Source organism: Quercus suber, unplaced genomic scaffold, assembly GCF_002906115.3.
Source record: "Quercus suber isolate HL8 unplaced genomic scaffold, Cork oak 2.0 scaffold_100, whole genome shotgun sequence".
Lineage (NCBI taxonomy): Eukaryota > Viridiplantae > Streptophyta > Magnoliopsida > Fagales > Fagaceae > Quercus > Quercus suber.
Window position 1 is genome coordinate 912,437 of NW_027069565.1, and position 14,529 is coordinate 926,965.

The following is a 14,529-nucleotide window of genomic DNA, read 5'->3' on the forward strand; positions in this document are numbered from 1 at the left end:
GAAATTCCATGTTGTTTGTTTATAGCTTTCCCTAATTGTCATTGCGCATGCCATGAAACAACAAATTATGCATGAACCTATCTCAAAATCTGGTGGTAGTAACCATAGATCAGTAATCTTCCTTAGATTCGAGTACCCAATGGTGAACTCATTGCTTGCTCACTACCAAGTGCAAGAGATCATAGCAATATAATTCTCGAAGTACTGAGGTCGAACCACAAGGAGCGTGGTAAATTCAAAGACAATGTAATTAAAAAAAAAAAAAATTGGTGATGATGAAGAATTATTTTTGCTTGGTAATTGTAAACAAGAATAAGAATGATAACTGATTTAAGTCAATAATGTAAATACTAGAGTATCAGGGTGTTTCCCTATATCGATATGAAATTCTTTGTGATCTAAGAAAATATATATTTCATAATTGATTGTTCTTATACAATTAAGTACTTATGATTCGGTTGAACTGAGACATTTTGAGAACGCATGATAACCAAGATTAATAATGCGGTTAGAATAGTTTTTAGAAAAACCCATTCACTTTAAAACCTAATTTCTATTTGAAACTATTATAAATTCATCTAAATAATAAGAAAAATATGATTGAACTTATTGAAAGCATGGAAGAACTGATACATCAAAAGAAATTTAATTGAACAATCAAATATGTTGTTGTCCAAAATCTTAGAAAGAATCACATTGAATATTCATACCATATAGCCCTAGCAAAGAGTTTAGGCTGCCATTAGAAAAAGAAAAATACAAGATTTTCTCTGCCAAATTCATTCTACACAGCCTCCCTTCAAAACCCTAACGTAAAAGTGTCCAAAGAAAATAAAATTTTTACTATTTTAATTTTCGTCCAGATTTATAGCAGTAACTTTTGAGTTAATTTCAGCCTTCAAAAATTGTAAATTTCAGAAAACTTAAAACTGGAAAGTTGTAGATATTTAAGTCATGGTTCCAACCCATCTAGCCTTGTGTCAATTGGATTTTTAGGAGAGAGATACGCCCAAAATAATGGTCAGTGCTCAAATCTAATTTTTCCTTTTCAGATTTTGCCTCTTTGATTTCTTTCCTTATTTGAAGCTTCCAAACATGGTAGAAGACCCAAGCACTCCAGCTGCACCTCCTTAGACATTTGAGTATGGTTCTTTAGCTCCTCTTTAATAGTTTGGCCTCCATTCTCTCACAAACTCCTGTAAACTCACATTTTTCATATGATTTCCTGAAAGTAGAAAATTACACGCAATGAATGACATCTTATTCAAGAAATTATGTAAAGATAAATAATAGGGACTAATGCAAATCATGGCTTAATTGTACAAATTAAACATAATAATAAGGAGATAATACCCACATAAATATATAACAAGTATACATGTTATAGCATTATCACACCCCCAACTTAAATCCTGGTAGTCCCTAACAATCCACAAAGCACCCATGTCTACTGAAAGTGAAAAATTAAAATTAAAATACAAGCCACTTTCGTAGGCTTTCGTAGGCTACACAACTGCACTTCCCATGTGCAACAAGTTTTTGAACCCGTAAGTAACCCTAGTGGACGAGTTTATGCTTGTGAAGGTTTGCAGTGACTTTACTCACAAAAGTCAAAGGTTTCCTAAAAATTCTTGCAGCTAAACTTGGGGGTTTTCACTAATAAATTTTCCTAAGCTTTTCAAAACAAAAACTCATAGAACTTTTTAATCCTTTCCTCTTTGGAAACTTTTTAAAGTGTAAAACCCATCACTTATACCTTTACAAACACCAAAAACAAAACAAAACAAAACAAAAAAAAAAACAAAATTAGAAAAAATAAGATCAAAAAGTAATTTTTGTAAAAATATTTGGAAGCTTTTAGAGCTTCCATGAAAACACAAGCACAAGATTAAAAATGGTTTTTACAGCTCTACTTAAATTGATTTCTCTCTCTCTCTCTCTCTCTCTCTCTCTCTCTCTCTCTCTCTCTAAACCCAAAAGGATCCAAAGCATGAGAGAAGAACCATTAAGAACAAGAACGTAGAGAATTTTTTTTTTTTTTCATTTCTTTTCTTTTTCCACAGGATAAGAATAAATAACCATACTAAAATCTCCAAATTACGAGTCAGAGCTCTATAACACATTTACAAACAATAACTAAAATCATGTGCATCCATATAATACATGAACATATTTCAAAACTCTAAATGGATAACACAAAACCACAACATTTCTAGAATATGCAACCTCAACATTGAATCAAGGCCTACCACGCCTAAGGCTAGCAAACCTTAAGTGCCCAACCTCCAATAGAATTAATTATGACCTCATTAAACTTTGCAAGATTGAGTCACCAACCATTTATGGCCTAAGTCTCCCAATTTAATATAGCACTCCAATCACCACTAATAAATTAAGCTTCATGCCCAACAAGTAGTTAATTTATTTGTAAAACTATTGGAAAATGGAATGAGCTAAAGCCCAGTAAGTAGCATAATTAATGGAGGTGGGGGATATGCAAGTTTAATGATAATGAGCATTTTACAAAACATGCTATAATTTGGGAATTTCCATTTGAATTCTACAAAATAAATTTCATTAACATCATGACAAGAATGATAGACCTATTGTAGCACCAAGCTTCCCAAAGTAACTATGAAACTACATGTTATTCATTGTGAGCCATAAAAATACCCAATACCATTTCAAAACAAGAAACCTCACCCAAGGCTACACAAGGTTGCCACACAGACAGGGTTGTCACAAAGATGGGGTTGTCACATAGAAGTGGTCGTCACATAGATGGGGTTTTCACACAAACGAGTTTGTCACACAGACGAGTCATCACACAAACGTGGTAATCATCAATATCATGTCACAATAGCAAAACCACATCAAAAGCTCACAAGTTAATGTATTCGAAATACATAGTTCACTTCCAAGTAGTGTCATAAAATATTTCAATAACCAAATATCCAAAATATTCTAAAAGTCCTCAAAACCATTTATTGTCATAAAATATTTTGCGTAAATTTCCCAAATAATACAATTTAAGATAAAGCATCTTTAGTATTTCCAAATAATACCACAAACCATGAAATCCATTATCAAGGGAGTTCAAAGATGCTTTTCTTTTACATGCCAAATATTCATGCATTTCCCCATATGCAATATTAAATATGATAAACTTTTCATATATAATCATACATAGTAGGGTCACAATGCGGCACTTTTTACAAAAACATAGTTCTACAAATAATTTTTCAAAATGTGTTTAACCCAAAAAAAAAAGGTTTATGCAACATGGTCATTTTCCGAAAATTCCCATTAAAAACTACTTACCTCGGAAGGCCAACCAATTTTACCTCAACCATGCATCACCTAATCAAGACAACCAATCGCTAAGTCCATCACCAAGAATCTCAAAACTTAGAAACACAATGATCAAGCCTATCAATAACAAGGCCTACCACAAAGTACCATCAAACTTGTATCCATAGATAAAAAATGGTCCCCTAAAATTGAATCGAGGACCTAAAACCTAACTTAACTATCTCAAGGGACCTATACCAAAGGATATCAAACAAGCATACAAGTGATCCAAAGGACCATAATAAAACCAAAGCATTTTAATAAACTACCGCAAACAGTGTGCATTTATTAGATAACATAAAACACATCACTTCAAAATAGAGGTAGCATATCTCATGAGTTTCCTTTTAGGTACCAACAAAATAATAAGAGGTTCAAAAGGAGAGATGAAGAAGCCTTAGAGGTTGCAATAAAGTTTTTCCAGTAAATCTTGCTGAAAAAACGATGGTGGAGGTGTGGTGGGGTGAGTACCGGTGAGAGAGAGAGAGATGTGTGTTTGTTTTGTGTTTAAGTTTGAAGGAAAAGAAATAAGGGAGAGCCCTTCACTAGCTGGCCAAGAGAGAGATATTTTGCAAGCTTGTGTTTGTGTGGTTGGGAGATAATGGGTAGGTGGGGGCACACGTGTGGGTCATAAAAATCTGACCCCTTTTTTTGGGGGGTGGGGGGGGGGGGGGGAGGGGNTCTAGGAAAACCATCCCTCAAGTACCCATTAGCAAATCAGACAACTAAGATCCTTTTATCATAGCAACCCCCCCCCCCCCCCCAAGTTTCACCATAAATAAACCTAGCCAACAAATGTAAAAACATAAACTCACTCATTAAATAAATCCCACCAAGACAAAATCCATATACATAATATCACTTCCAAAGTTTGGATTAGAAGAACCTCTAGCAAAATATGGAAACCCACAAAATAATAAGAGGTTCAAAAGGAGAGATGAAGAAGCCTTAGAGGTTGCTATAAAGTTTTTCCAGTAAATCTTGCTGAAAAAACGATGGTGGAGGTAGTGGTGGGGTGAGTACCGGTGAGAGAGAGAGAGATGTGTGTTTGTTTTGTGTTTAAGTTTGAAAGAAAAGAAATAAGGGAGAGCCCTTCACTAGCTGGACAAGAGAGAGATATTTTGCAAGCTTGTGTTTGTGTGGTTGGGAGATAAAGGGTAGGTGGGGGCACACGTGTGGGTCATAAAAATTTGACCCCCTTTTTTTTGGGGGGGCGGGGGGGGGGAGGGGCGGTTAGGGCGTTACACACACACACACGTGCGCGCACACACACACACACACACTCTCTCTCTCTCTCTCTCTCTCTCTCTCTCTCTCTCTCTCTCTCTTGTTGCAACCCCTAAGCAACAAGCCACCATTTCTTGCGTCAAAAAGCCATTAGATTGAAAATTGTTGATAATCTGAGGAATGGTATTGTGGGTCTTAGGAGTTAGAGTTTTCTAGGTTTTGGTTTGAGATCAAAGAGAGTGAAGAGTGGGTTTATTAACTGTGTTAGTTTTTTCTAGGGTTTTTATTTTTTTATTTTTTTTTATTGCAATGGACTCCAAAACAAGATTGGTTATATATATATATACACGAAAAAGACTGAATTTTGTTAATTTTTTTGGGATTTTGAACTTTTCTAGGTTTTTAGTTTTTGAACTTTTCTAGGTTCTTAATTTTTGTTGGCAAGGATGTGAGGAGTAGGATATTTGATTTGATTTATTGGAAGGTTGTTGAGTTAGATTTGGTGTTTTAATTAATTTATTTTTTTTCCAATTGATTTATCCAAAGGAAGTAATGATAAATACACTCATGGATTTTTGTTTTGAGTCCATAACTATCATTGACTCTTTTTTCTTTTTTGTTTTTGCTAAAGCACTTGTATCTAAAACAATTCATTGCTGTGTAAAAATTGGATTTATATTAAGTTGTTACTTGTCTTTTCTCATATGGCTTTATCATGCTTTCAAATGTATAATTAGTTGTTTGTTTGTGGTTGAGATGATAAGTTCAAATACAAGTTGAAGTTTTAAGAAATTTCATAATTGTTTTTTACCCATTGCACATTTTAATCTTGTTTTTTCTTGATTTTTTTTAATGTTTTGGGAGAAGCGAGATATAAAAATGGAGTAAAAATACATATTTACTCTTGTTTTTAACATAGATAGGTAACAGGAGACTAACGTAGGTAATCTCAAATTGGCAATGTGTTAAGTTTTAAACACTAGATAGGTAAGGTGAAAATAGGCCTAATCACATATAAGTTTACTATAATTTGCCACACAAACAAAAAAAAAAAAAAAAACACCATGGGATTTTTAATCTTTTCCCTTTTAGGGAACCTTTCCAAAAACACAAAACTCATTGGATTTTTAATTCGTACCATTATCGGCCCATCATTGGGGGGCCCATGGGCAGTGGGTCGGATAATAGTTCCCTAGCGGGCCTAATCCATGATACTCGGTGGATTGGGTCGTGGGCTGTTTAGTTCTCGAGATCCGACATTGCTCAGAGCCCACTCCGGGGTATCTTGGTAATGCCTTAGGGGATATTGCCGCCGAGCAACATCTAGCATTTGTTGCAAGCCCCAAAACTGATGTACCTGTTCCCAAAGTTGGGCCCCTTTTTGTTAGGAATAATCCTAAAGGGCCCCACCCGCACGAAAAATCATCAAAAGCAATCATCATTGACCTACTAAGGAAGGCTATAAATAGGAGCAAAATAGAAGAGAAAGGGGTTAGACACTAGAGGGTGAGGAACCAGAGACTTAGAGAGGAAGAGAAAAAAAAACCAAGAAAAAACCACCTCAAGAAGAAGGTAGGTAGTTGTATTACGAGTATGAACTTTCAACCTTAGGAGCTTCCCATTGTAGGATATCCATACACCCACTACAACAAGTAAATTGTGAGCCCAGCAAAACAGTTAGCCTATTAACCGAGATTTGGGTGTGCACATAATCCTTTTTCCTTTTAGGAATTAAAAATAAAACTACAAAAACAATGAAGATTTTTAATCTATCCCTTTTAGGGATTCTTTTAAAAATTAAAAATCATAGGAATTTTGTTTCTCCCTTTTTGGGAATCTTTTAAAAAATATGAAATACCTATGCATTTTTCTTTAATCCTTTTCCTTTTAAGAGATATTTTTTTGTAGATTAAAAATTCATAGGAACTTTATTTTGGGTGTTTTAAAATGTGATGCTTTGCCTGTGGCTTAAATCCATTAAGTTCATGGGCACTCTAAAAGCCAAACATAACCCTCTCCTTTTAACAAACATCCTACTTTGTTGATCTTGGCATGCAAATAAATGTGATGCCTAGTATGGTTTAATGTAAATTTAAATGCGCAGGGTATATTTTCTATCTCTTATTTAAATTATTCATGTTATATAGGTCATTTACATGCTATTATAATTTAGATTGCACATGTCATTCTAGGATATATTGCATGTAATTTTTACATGTCATTATAGAGTAGTTTACATGTCATTCCTTTACATTATTTCTCACATGTCATTCTAGGATGGATTGCATGTCATCTTAGGATAGTCTTTATCTTTGCCTTAGATGTACATGCATACCTTTCTTTCTTTTTTAAAAGCCAAATGCCAAATATGTTAGTTGTTATTTTGTTCGGAGTTGTGTGAGAGATCAAATCCTACATTGCAATGTAATCTTGTTTTCTTTTTGACAACATTAAACTAGCAATTAATTAATGCAAGCAAGGCATTCACAAATGTACTGCCTTTGCAGATATTGGTGGACAATATGCAGGTTCTAGCGATAAGAGGTGGTCTAGACTCTTGGAACTAAAGGAATGCATATCGCAGGTTTACATCCATAGAGATCACCCTTAGACAATTTTATAATTTTTTAGAAGTGTATAATGCGAAGAATATTAGAGCAGAGGGCATCAAATGCTAATGTTAAGTTCGTAATTTTTCAAGTTCTTTGTTGACTTTATTCCATGACAATTTTTTTTTGTATTTTAATGCACATTTTCTATATATTTTGTGGGTTTTATTTGTAATTTGGTTGGGCTTTAGAAATCACATGAAGAGTAGCTGGAAGTGCCACTTTGCGAGATGACTTGCAAGACACTTAGTCATGCAAATGGAGCATGTGAGGAGCACGTGAGGAGATTCAAAATTCTATTAAGCAATTCGCGAGACAACTTGTCTTGCAAGTGGCTTGTCCTGTGTTTTCAACATATGTTCCAATGGCTTTGGTACGCTTTACTCGGCGACAGTGGCATGTGTGCGTCTGCGTAAGGCAAATGGTGTGTAACTGTGTAAGACATGTGCAATACTATGGTGGGGTGTATTAGTGTGAGCATTTACACCTATATTCAATTTAAGGAGTTGGCACCAACCATTGAAATTCTAATGTGTAACTAGTCAATTAAGTTCAATAAATTTTTTCATAATTTTAACTTAGAAAACCCTAAGGCTCCTAAGCTTAACTTGGAAATAAAATAAACATCTCGAACCAGAAATAAAAGATTTGGAAGTTCGTTTACATTTGGGGAATGTGTTAGGCATCCCATGACACCCATCCAAAAGGATAATACATTATTTCAAATTTAATGTAAATTTCACCATTTANGGGCAGTGTTTATGGCACAATGCATGCAAATACACAGTGCCAAAATACACTAAAAACATGACTTAAAGTCATATTTTCTGTATATTTTTCAGTGTGTAAGCACACTGTTAAATCCTCTGTTTCCTCACCTAACTGCATCTCTAGCAAAGCACTCACTTACACACTGTAGACTAACTTCCCATCAAAATTTTCTCTCCCAACTTTCTTATATCTCAAATTTCATTGTCTTCAAAATGCATGGTGCCCCACCCCCCCCCCCCCCCCCCCCCCCCAAAACAACAAAAAAAACACACCAAAAAAGGAAAAAAAGAAAAAAAGAAAAAGAAAGCAGGTGAAGTCCATTGAGATTTTAATACACAACACATTAAAGCCCCTAGCTTATTAATAATGCTATGTGTGAGAGGGGGGTGTCTACACTATGCTTTGAACTTTGAAATTGTTATTGCCATGTATAATTAACTTGAAGGATCATAATTTTATTAGCAGTCATTTCCACCATCACTTTTGTTTTAGTAACTATTATAATAATAGTACGAAAAATGAACAAAGATAAAAAGGTTGTGCCCAACTCACCAAATTCCACTTCTGCATGGTCTAGGAAAGGTTCATTGGTAGACAACTTTACTCTTAATTTTTTTATTTTTAAATAGAAAAGAAGATACTTTTCTCAAACTAAGTAGAAAAAAGAAAGTGTAGTTGTGAATGATTTTTCTATATTTTTTTTGATAGGGTGTATTTGTGAATAACGGCATTATATAAACATAGAAGCATTAATTATTACAGGGGAAAAAAGAAGAAGAGAGGTTTAACCTTCTTCTTTTTTGAGAGCTTACATAATGGATACATACTACGGGACTTGTTTTCTAAAAAATTCAGAGCACTTATACAATGTTTAGAAGTTTAGAGGAAGAGAAGAGTAGAGGGAAATGATTATACTCCATCTTGAATAAATGTTTTTAAAATTAAGAGAGGTGAGAATAATTAGTCTTTTCATAATTTGTAATTTTGTTAATATGGTAAGGGTAAATTTAGTAATTCATTTGATCAAATATTTCTATACTCTACTATTCTACCAAATCTCTCCAATTTAGGAAATTAAAAATTAAGGGTTAGAAGTAGTTAGAACTCCTCCAAATTCCTCCAAATCCCTCTTCTCCTTCCTTAAAAAACATCCAAACAAGCTAATTTAACTGACTCCCCCTTCATCTACCCCAAAAAAAAAAACCACCAAAATATACATTAAGATGATTCATAACGAAAAAGTTGTTGTTTCTCAAAAAAATAACGAAAAAGTTGTTGTAAAAAGAAAAAATAATAATAATGTTAAAAGAGGAGTGTGAGTCACCTTGTGGATGGTAAGGTTGATAAAAACTTGTGCATCTTTTTTATGTTCATCTTCCACCAAATCTTGCAACCGGAGGTCCTTCAGAGACAGAAGGTAGTCGCAGGTCCATTCCCCCTGCCATCTCCCGTCGGATGTTGATATTTTGATCATTCGGCGTGGATTCCTGCTACTTTTTCTTTTAATCTTTTTTTCATTTATTGAATTGTAAACATCCGGTACAAATAACATTAGTCATGACTCATGATCATGAGAGGAACCAATCAATGCGGCCTATCATTATAATAGATAGTCACTCAAAAAGAACGGTATAAGCTAAAGCTACCAAAGTGCTTGCTGTGCATGCATAGGTATTAAAAGTTTATGCTAGATTCTATAAGTTTATCTTTACATATAAGAATCTATAAGTTAATCTTTACTAAATAAAAAATAAAAAAATAAAAAAAAAAGAAGAAGAAGAAGAAGAAGAGAGAGAGACCAAACTTCTAGATTCTATAGTTATTTGATCATCTAAATTCAGCTAAAGAAAAGGTGTAGAATGTTTCCAAGGCGACAAGGCATCTCGTGCATGATTGTACGTAGTTTGGCTTTAACATTTAATTGAGCCAGTGGGAAGCCGTGTTTTGGCATTTAATACTAAAATAGTTGCTTGTTTGGTGTTAAATTTGGCCTTTCAACGTAGTACTAGTAAAAAATTACATTTCCACCATCACTTTTGTTTTAGTAACTATTATAATAATAGTACGAAAAATGAACAAAGATAAAAAGGTTGTGCCCAACTCACCAAATTCCACTTCTGCATGGTCTAGGAAAGGTTCATTGGTAGACAACTTTACTCTTAATTTTTTTATTTTTAAATAGAAAAGAAGATACTTTTCTCAAACTAAGTAGAAAAAAGAAAGTGTAGTTGTGAATGATTTTTCTATATTTTTTTTGATAGGGTGTATTTGTGAATAACGGCATTATATAAACATAGAAGCATTAATTATTACAGGGGAAAAAAAAAAGAGAGGTTTAACCTTCTTCTTTTTTGAGAGTTTACATAATGGATACATACTACGGGACTTGTTTTCTAAAAAATTTAGAGCACTTATACAATGTTTAGAAGTTTAGAGGAAGAGAAGAGTAGAAGGGAATGATTATACTCCATCTTGAATAAATGTTTTTAAAATTAAGAGAGGTGAGAATAATTAGTCTTTTCATAATTTGTAATTTTGTTAATATGGTAAGGGTAAATTTAGTAATTCATTTGGTCAAATATTTCTATACTCTACTATTCTACCAAATCTCTCCAATTTGGGGAATTAAAAATAAAGGGTTAGAAGTAGTTACAACTCCTCCAAATTCCTCCAAATCCCTTTTCTCCTTCCTTAAAAAACATCCAAACAAGCTAATTTAACTTACTCCCCCTTCATCTACCCCAAAAAAAAGAACCACCAAAATATACATTAAGATGATTCATAACGAAAAAGTTGTTGTAAAAAGAAATAATAATAATAATAATAATAATAATAATAATGTTAAAAGAGGAGTGTGAGTCACCTTGTGGATGGTAAGGTTGATAAAAACTTGTGCATCTTTTTTATGTTCATCTTCCACCAAATCTTGCAACCGGAGGTCCTTCAGAGACAGAAGGTAGTCGCAGGTCCATTCCCCCTGCCATCTCCCGTCGGATGTTGATATTTTGATCATTCGGCGTGGATTCCTGCTACTTTTTCTTTTAATCTTTTTTTCATTTATTGAATTGTAAACATCCGGTACAAATAACATTAGTCATGACTCATGATCATGAGAGGAACCAATCAATGCGGCCTATCATTATAATAGATAGTCACTCAAAAAGAACGGTATAAGCTAAAGCTACCAAAGTGCTTGCTGTGCATGCATAGGTATTAAAAGTTTATGCTAGATTCTATAAGTTTATCTTTACATATAAGAATCTATAAGTTAATCTTTACTAAATAAAAAATAAAAAAATAAAAAAAAAAGAAGAAGAAGAAGAAGAAGAGAGAGAGACCAAACTTCTAGATTCTATAGTTATTTGATCATCTAAATTCAGCTAAAGAAAAGGTGTAGAATGTTTCCAAGGCGACAAGGCATCTCGTGCATGATTGTACGTAGTTTGGCTTTAACATTTAATTGAGCCAGTGGGAAGCCGTGTTTTGGCATTTAATACTAAAATAGTTGCTTGTTTGGTGTTAAATTTGGCCTTTCAACGTAGTACTAGTAAAAAATTCTTGTAAAACACACACATAGATGGGTCATGGTTCTGGAAAGAAATACAAGATCTTAACAGATTGCAGAGAGTGAATTCAAAGAAGAAAAAGTAAAATCAACTCCCAAATGGGGTTCACAATACCAGTGAGAAGTCATTTCTTTTTGAAGCGGCTCTGATTCTGCACTGAAACTTGAGGGATTTAGCCTTAGTTGGGTAGGAACTGGGAATTGGGCTGACGTTTCTTGCTGATACCAGATGGCCAACTTCTGCCATTTCTCTCTCTCTCTAAAAACCAAGTGTGTGATAAGCAGGAGACTACAACCTTATCTTCATATAATTGGCATATAAAGTGGGATTTTTTCCTCCCTTCCTCCGTACCTTGATTTTGGTCTATGGTTGACCTTTTTCTTTTGCTAAATTATAATTCTTTTCAAACTTTTTTTAAAAAATTTAAATGTTACTCTTTTTAAGTTTGTTTTTTCTTTCTTTTTTTTTTTTTGGGAAAAATAAAACTCTTTAACTTACATTCATTCCTAATACCTTCCTATCTTTATACCTTAATTCCTGACTTAATTTCTAGTATGCAGACTCATGTAAGAAGCCCAATTTGGTTCCTAAACTTAAACCAGGTGGCAAATCTCAAGAAAAGAGAAAGCGGGACATGCAACTCATAAGTGCGGGGTGATGCACCCACACCCGTCTATTAAATAATTATTAAATATATTATCTATTTATCATTAAACATTTATTTTTCATATAATGTTAAATATATATATATATATATATATATCAAATTGGGATTAATAATGGATAATAAAGCAAATTCATGACTATTAAATGATATTTAGAAATTAGAATACAAACCAAGAATATAGATATTTATTAATTTCCAAATTCACTATTACTATTCAAATCATGAATCCTCTCTGTCTTGTGAAACAGTATTCAATTCTTCTTGTTCTTATATCCTGGTCATGTTTTGCAATTTTTTTTTAAAGAAGACATGCATGCAGAAGTGTCCCAAGTGTGCAATTGTCTAACATAGATATGACACCCCAAATGAAGTGTCCGTACTTCCTAGATATGAATGCTCTTAGAGGTTGCTATTTTCCATGGTTTAAGATTTTGAAAATGGGGTTTTAGAATATCAGTGAAAAACTATTGAGAAAATTAACATTCATGCATTGATCTTTCTATATAGATTTGTAAATTAGTATCTAATTCCCAGGTTACAACAACATTACTAATTTTCTTTGGATCACAGTGCTCAACAACTGTGCTGGTATTGATATTGCCCTTAGAGCAGCCCACGAATTGCTCAAGACGTACTGTATCATTTGGGATTCGTGAATTGATTCAAGGTTTATTTTTACTTTTTAAGAATGAGTATTTAGATGACACTCATATCATGGGTTATTTAAAAGATGATGGAGCACTTGGGGAAAGTAGGAAAATGGATCTATCGTGTTTATCTTATTTGTAAGCATATAAAAGAGTCAATCGTGAAGGTTTCAGTTGCAATGGTGAAATTTAAGGTGGTTATTCAATATTTCATTTCTTTCACATTATGATCTCACATTCTCTTTCCTATATAATTCTTTAGAGAATTAGAAATCCTAACTTGACTACAATTAGAAATTCTTCACCCAATAAAATTCTTCCAATTTTATAAATTCTCGATTTTTCTTCATGGAGTGAAATTCACTCACCTCCTACTTACTTTTAAGGACAACAACTTCTCCGATTAAATCCACCGGTCCAATTCCCATGTAAGTTTCTTTCTATTTAACTGTGCTTTCAATTCTTCTCAAAAAAAAAAAAAAAAAAAAAAAAAAAAAAAAAAAAAAAAAAAAAAAAAAAAAAAAAAAAAAAAACTGTGCTTTCAATTTGTTTTAATGTTTAGAAATTTGGATTGTTTTTAATTAAATTTGGGCTTCAGTTTAACATTGTTTTCTACACATATATGGTTAGTGTATATTGGTGCAGTGATTGAGGCTTAAAACGCATTATTTATGTAAACTCCTTTTATGTTTGCTACTTATTGTTTCATTAAATTTGTGTGACACAATGATCCTATAGTTAGATGTGGTTTTATCAGGATGGACAAGCTAAGTGGGAGATATAATCATTTGAATAAAATCAACACTAAAAAATTTGATTGGAATATTAGAACAAGATTTATTAGAAGGTGGGATTGATAACACCTTCAAAATGTGTATTTATTATATATTTATTAGGCGTCATCCCCTTCTTATTATGCTTAATTTTTATAATTAAACCAAGATTGCAGCATTTCCTATTATTTGAATTTACATAATGTCTTGAATAAAATGTCATTTATTGTGTTTAATTTTCTCTTTTCAAGAAACCATGTGAAAAAAGAGCTTACAAGAATATGTGGAACAAGTTAGAGAGGATGAAGTTGCTACTTGGAAGATGGTATCCAAACAAACTAACAAATAGGTGGTTTCGTATCAATCTAGTCCCAAACCTAAAGAAAGATCGAAATAATTTCATGAAGCATATATGGAGGTCAAACTAGTATTAAAGAGAGCCAAAAAAAAAAGTCAATAATATCATGCTTAAATGTCTAAAGAGGGTAGTTGAGCACTATATGGTATTTTGGGCATAACTCTTTCCTCAAAATCTGGAATGACACAAGGCGGGATAATTTGGAACAGCAACTTTGAGCACTACAACTTCTAGTTTTGAGCATTCCTTTTTTTGCAAGTTTTGAAGGCTGAAATTAACCCATAAGTACGGCTGAATTTATGGGCAAAAAATTACGAAGTCGAGATTTTTATTTTTCTTGTTTTCTTTTAGATTGGGGATTCAATAGGGTTTAGGAGGCATCAATTTTGCAGAACGGAATTTGTATTTCCTTTCTTCTCTCATGGCAGCTTAAGCCCTTAGCTAGGACTAGGGGTTATGTTTTCTCCATAACAGTATCATTGTGATTCTTTCTAAGATTCGATATGACAACATATTTGATTGTTCAATTAGATTGTTATTGATGTATGAGTTATTTTATT

At 33.2% G+C, this 14,529-nt stretch overlaps 1 long non-coding RNA gene across 1 annotated transcript; it reads right to left on the minus strand.

Annotated features, from left to right (window-relative positions):
- Positions 1-630: 630 nt before the first annotated feature.
- On the minus strand, positions 631-4,482 carry LOC136068130 (uncharacterized). Its single transcript, XR_010629538.1, has 2 exons — positions 4,167-4,482; positions 631-1,225 (listed from the first exon to the last, which is right to left on the minus strand). It is a non-coding gene; the product is annotated as an uncharacterized LOC136068130 (long non-coding RNA).
- Between the last annotated feature and the right edge of the window lie 10,047 nt (positions 4,483-14,529).